This window comes from Choristoneura fumiferana, chromosome 23 (assembly GCF_025370935.1).
Source record: "Choristoneura fumiferana chromosome 23, NRCan_CFum_1, whole genome shotgun sequence".
NCBI lineage: Eukaryota > Metazoa > Arthropoda > Insecta > Lepidoptera > Tortricidae > Choristoneura > Choristoneura fumiferana.
In genome coordinates this window covers 2195423-2202035 of record NC_133494.1, presented here as the reverse complement: position 1 = coordinate 2202035, position 6613 = coordinate 2195423, and positions in this window count along the sequence as shown.

The following is a 6613-nucleotide window of genomic DNA, read 5'->3' as shown; positions in this document are numbered from 1 at the left end:
ATTACTTTACATAAGCCGGACGTCCTGATTCAAATAATATCCGCACATTTTAGGCTTATTTTATTACTAAGTTCAGTCTTACAAACGTAGGCTTTGTATTTAAAATTCAGCTTTCAAGAGTTTAGCTGTTTGGCAATTAAGGTTTAAGAAAACATTATCCGCTTAGTAAGACTGTTGAACCTCTCATTTTAATTTATGTTTTAATAGTAATCCAGAATACTTGAGTAGATAAATATTTTTTAATTGGTATTCACAAATGTTTCTGTACATTGATCGATTTTGAACATGAAACTACCGTGAGACTCACTCATATTAAATGATATTGTAACGGATAACTCACGTCTTAAACCGAGTTTAGCTCGACATGTTTCGGGCTATTTCGTAGCCCTTCTTCTCAGGAGCACGCGAACGCTATTGAGTGTGTGCGTGTTGCGGCAGCCGCCGAGTCGCGTTCGCGTGCTCCTGAGAAGAAGGGCTACGAAATAGCCCGAAACATGTCGAGCTAAATTCGGTTTAAGACGTAAGTTATCCGTTACAATATCATTTAACACTGATCGATGTTCAAGTGTCTCGTGTCAAAGTTGTGACTAGGTACATTTTTAACACCCGACGCAAAAAGAGGGGTATTATAAGTTTGACCACTATGTATGTCTGTGTGTCTGTCTGTGGCACCGTAGCTCTTAAACGGGTGGACCGATTTGAATGCGGTTTTTATTATTTGAAATCAGGTTTTCAGGCAATGGTTCTTAGACATGTTATATCGAAATCGATTTAGCCGTTTTTGAGATATTGAACTTTGAAGTGACAAAGTCGGGGGTTTCCCAACTTTTTGTTTGTTAGGTTATGAGTCTATAGTTCCTATGAATAACCTTAATAACCCAATCACCTACTGAAATCATCATCCCATCATCCCAGCCTAAGATGAGATTAGAGGACATGGGCTCATGGGCTGTAGTTCCGCACGCAGGCCTAGGGTGGATTGGTAAATTCACACACACCATTGAATTCCTTCGCAGGTTAGTGCAGGTTTCCTCACGATATTTTCCTTCACCGTAAAGCTCGTGGTAAATTTCAAACGTAATTCCGCACATGAATTTCGAAAAACTCAGAGGTGCGAGCCGGGGTTTGAACCCACGATCCTCTGCATGAGAGGACATAGGTCAAACCTCTCCCCCACCACGGCTTCTTCATGAAATCATTACACACCCGAAATTTCATCTGCCAAGAAATCCTCATGTTATTTGATAAATAAATGTTTTAGCTTCAGTTACATCCTCATTCCGACGCGGGCAGGCGTGATCCCAAAAGGATAACGAAGGATGCGTCCCACCCAATTAGAGCGCTGTTACGGTCCGTGCGGATCCGTTACGCAGACTAGCTGATAAATGGACTGATGCGGGATTTGGTGTCCATTCAATAATGAGCATTGATATATATTAAACTAGCTTATGCCCGCGACTACGTCTGCGCGGATCTAGGTTATCGCGCGGTGGCGCCCCTACCGGAATAAAAGGTATCCTATGTTGATCCTTGGGGTTCAAACTACCTATATACCAAATTTCATCAAAATCGGTTCAGTGGTTTCGACGTGAAAGGGTAACAGACAGACAGACAGACAGACAGACAGAGTTACTTTCGCATTTATAATAAGGATTAGTAAGGATTAGTAAGGATGATTTCAATATCTTCACAGTAAGTATTGTGCGTATTGATTTCTGTGAAATGATAATATGGCAAAAAAATATGTGAAACTTAATTCTATAAAACATACGTACAACCATTTTGCGTATTGATTATTCTGTGAAATAATATGGAAGAATATGTATGTGAAATCAAATTCTATAAAACAACGTATAACCAGCGTCTCAACCTCACTGTTGCGTGAGGTTTTAAAGTGTGGCTTTCAAAGTCTGTTATTACGGGTGTGAAAACAAAGTTTAGATTCATATCTAATACCCCTTAAAACCGTACCATAAAAATATCGAGCAACCACAGTGTTGCGTAGTCCCGTTTTGTTCGGAAAAAAAATGAGGACAAAAGTTTCCCAAAGACAAAACTGTCTCAAAATACCGTCATTCATTGCCCCGTAACGCATAATTGCCATAATTAATTTCAGGTAATGCAAAATATTCACAAAATGATTCTAATTATAAATAAACCCGCGTAGCTCACCCAAAAACTATGAGATTTGACATTTTGGAGATCTCACGCTACACTAGCGCCTCTAGCGGCGAATTCATACGCGATAGCCCTCATTAAGAGCGCTGTTACGCAGACTAGCTGATAAATGGACTAATGCGGGATTTGGTGTCCATTCAATAATGAGTATTGATTTATATTAAATGATCTCAATATCTTCACAGTAAGTATTCTGCGTATTGATTATTCTGTGAAATGATAATATGGCAAAAAAATTGTGTGAAATGAAATTCTATAAAACAACGTACAACCAGTATCTCAACCAATTAGAGCGATGTTTCCGCGTGGATCCGTTACACGAGGTGGTTCGAGACACGTCCATTCAATGATGAGCATTGATCTTAAGCCGTGTAGAAAAATTGAGCAAGTATCCACGTGTATCGAAAATTATATAGTATACCTTCCGCCGCCTAACTTTGCCTAAAAGTTCATTGCCACGACTAGTACCACAAAAACTATAAAGGTATAATTCCAATAATTAAATAGGCACTATACCGTTAAGCGATTCGAACACAATCCGGGAGTGAAGTAAAGACGTCGCATAAAAAATGTATCTCAAAAATGCGTCAATCTGAGTATTTGTAGTAAATTGTTAAAGAAACGACATGCTTTGATTGGAATTTGTATTGAAGTAAAGTATAAACAATTATGTCAGTCAAGTTTAAATATAAGGAAATAGAAATTGATTACAAAAGCTTATAAAAATAGCCAGTACCTATGTACAACAATAGAGTACCTATTTTAACACCCGCCCATAATCAAAATTCTCTGTACATAAACTTGCTCATAACAGAATACTTTAAATGTAACATCACAAACCAAACAGTACATAAACCAACGAACTATAAAACATACAATTCAAAAAATATAGGTATCAACTAGGTAAATTAATTAAACCTAACCCTTGAATACATCTTTGATGTGCAGTTTTACCCAGACATTTGGTGAGCACATCAGCAGAGATTTTGTAGTAAATTGTTAAAGAAACGACATGCTTTGATTGGAATTTGTATTGAAGTAAAGTATAAACAATTATGTCAATCAAGTTTAAATATAAGGAAATAGAAATTTGATTACAAAAGCTTATAAAAATAGCCAGTACCTATGTACAACAATAGAGTACCTATTTTAACAGTATTAAGTAATGAACTTTTAGGCAGATTTATGCGGCGCGTGGTATAGTTAATAAAGTCCTAGTCTTAAAGTCCTCTGTTTGAACGGCTCTAAGTTCTATAGTGATTCATAATAACAGTTTTTTAATCATTCACGGTTTATTACACCCCATACGTTTGTTACAGAAATTCGTCGAAGAACTAAAGTCACTGACATAGCTGGAAAAATATGCAAATTGAAGTGGCAATGGGCAGGCCAGATAACCGTTGGAGGAGAAAAGTCCTCGAGTGGCGACCACGAACCGGAAGACGAAGCGTTGGTGGACTGACGACATCGTGAGAGTAGCGGGAAACCGGTGGATGCAAGTGGCGAGTTGTCGTTCATTGTGGCGTTCTAAGGGGAGGCCTTTGTCCAGCAGTGGACGTCTTCCGGCTGATGATGATGATGATGATACGTTTGTTACGGGATACCCTTGATCGTGATGTTACGCAATGGGCATTTTTATTAAAACATGTTACCTAGCAACGGCGTAAAGTTAAAAGTTGACAGTTATGTGACGATTTTCCCCTACAGTTAATATGGAATATAACGTCATTTCCTTAACTATGCCGTTGCTAGGTACATGTTTTTGTGAAAATGCCCAAATACGACAGATGTGTTGTAAGTGTAACTTTCATTGCAAATAAAACATGGAAGAAAGAGATGGTGAAAGTGACTGTGATTGCAAGCGCGTTTCTTAATATGGTCTGGTCTTGTTGCAGGTGTCCCATCGGACACGATCAATCCTAATAACTTTGAAAAATGTCCTTTGAAGAAACAAATTTTCTTAATGCCGCCTGCCGCCCGCTAATGCTGTTTTATCTCCTGTCACCAACCTCAGCATAGAAATAATTTAATTTGTACTGGAAGAAGCTTTGTGAGCAAGTATTATTAAATTCTCTACTTCACAATGTAATACATTTTTAGACGACTGTACTTTTTGTTGGCTGTAGGGTAGTATTGTCTGACCTACATTATATATGTATTCCCTGCTGCGCAAGACGCGCACTGCGTGTCACCGCATGCGTGTCACTGCAGGGCTACCACGAAACTCGAAACTTGAAGTTCGTGTCGTTAAACAGCATAAGTGTCAGAGGGACCGCACGACACGAACTTCGAGTTTCGAGTTTCGTAGTAGCCCTGCTACTCACGCTTTTACCTTCCAATGCAGTGTGCGTGTTGCAGCAGTCGTCATGGTGAGTGCTCCTTGAGGAATGACTACAAATTAGTCCGAAATATGTCGAGCTAAACTCGATTAAAGATATAGTTATCCGATTTATTTCACTATGCGAGTCTCATTGGTAGTTTCCTGTTCCTGATGCATGCAAACAAAAGATTCGAAATACCGGGAGCTCAGGAAAGGTGTAATGGTTAATTTGATCCTATAGCTTTCAAACAGAGAATTGTGTATTAAAATCCTGGCTCGTTTCTCGAGTTTTTCGAAATTCATGTGTGAATTACATTTGTCATTTACCGCGAGTTTTACGTTGTAGGAAAACGTTAAGAAAACTTTACAATTCAATTTGAATGGTGTGCGAGTTCCCAGCCGCGTGGGATTATGCTTTAAGACCTGTCATTCTGAAAGGAGGCCTGTGCTCAGCAGACCAACGTCTCTTCCAGAAATCGTCTCCTAACTTGTCCAAGTTTTCTACGAAAATTTAACGATATACGCGTCACCGACGGGTTATAAATTCATAAGTTAAATAAACGTTGTTTACGTTGCGGGGGACATAATGAAGAATGTGGACGGGATTAAATTTTATATTGTTTGCTTTATTGTTAGTCGTTGAAGTTTTTCAGATATTTCTTTTAATTAGATTCATGTTAAATAGATTTTTCTTTAGCAGGCATAGAAATCTTGATTGTTACACTAAAAGATAATTGTTAACAAACAATACTCAGCGCCGTATAGGTATAGATTCCAAAAACACTACTCATGTGTTGCCAATAAAATGAATAAGTTTTGCATCGGTAAGTTTCAACTTTTGTAAATAACATAGGTACATAAGTAATTTATTTATATATAATTGTAAAGTTAAAATTAAATGCAACCGCGTAAATAAATAATTTCATCTCAATATTAATATCACATAAAAAAATTTGGTTGAAATGGTTTTGTAGTTGAAAAGTTCATATTACAGTGGTAATACTTCAGGTTTTAACAACATTTGGATACTATTAATCTCATAATTTGCGTACCTATATACTATTTATAAATATTTTTGATATGTACATAGAAATATTGACAACAAATCACTGCAGAAGGTGACACCGGAGCGTTAAGTTGGAGATCGTGTGTTTGATCATGTGATTAAAATAGAAGACAGAATGATGCAGTTACATAGCTTTTGATTGATGATGTGGTCGAACCTTTTATACTTAATTAATACGGATGAGGATGAACTAAATTGTTCGGAAATTGAAGATTGGATAAATATTCATATCACCATCATCGTGTTTTATTGCTAATAAATAATTCGTAACTCCTTAGTCGCAGTGTAAAAAATAGTTTGTCAGTCAAACAAGTAAAAATGGCTCAATTTATTGTAATTTGTAATACATTTTGGCACATGGATTCATGCGCAACACACATTGTACACAATACGGTATGCGTAGGTATATAGAAAACATCAAAAATTTGGGATAATCTTTACACTTAAATAACAACAAAATATTATACGACTAAGTATTTTTTTTGATGCATATGGGTTGGTTACATCTGGAACGTTACAATGACAAGTGCACTTTCGACAGTGACGTTCGGCCATCTTTGCTAACTTTTTTGGAATCTATATACGGCGTTGAATATAAATATAATAAGAAAATAAGAAGTTTACAGCACAAGTTACCCACTAAGGGGACTAGGTTCCAACTACGCTCAGCATTTCAACAGATAACTACTATAAAGCGATTTTAACCCTATTAGTGGTTCACAATGGACAGCCCTCGTAAGTGGCCATCTCCGTTGGGCCCGATCTTCCGTGAAATCGTGTGTCCAACTGCACTGAATGGCGGGCCTTATTTACGGCTCACTTCGTATGAATTACTTCGGTCTAGTGAATAAAAGTTTTTTCAAGTAATGTAAAGCAAACGTGATTTTGGCAACTCTAAAAATCATTCAGAGCAATGCAATCGTTTTCATCAGTCTTTCTGTCAGTAGACAGACACAATGACATGTAAACCTGCTTTCTCCCATTCGCACGAATATTTGAGCCTTCGAAAATATTAAGAAGACATCCTCTCTCCTTGAAATTACTTTTTG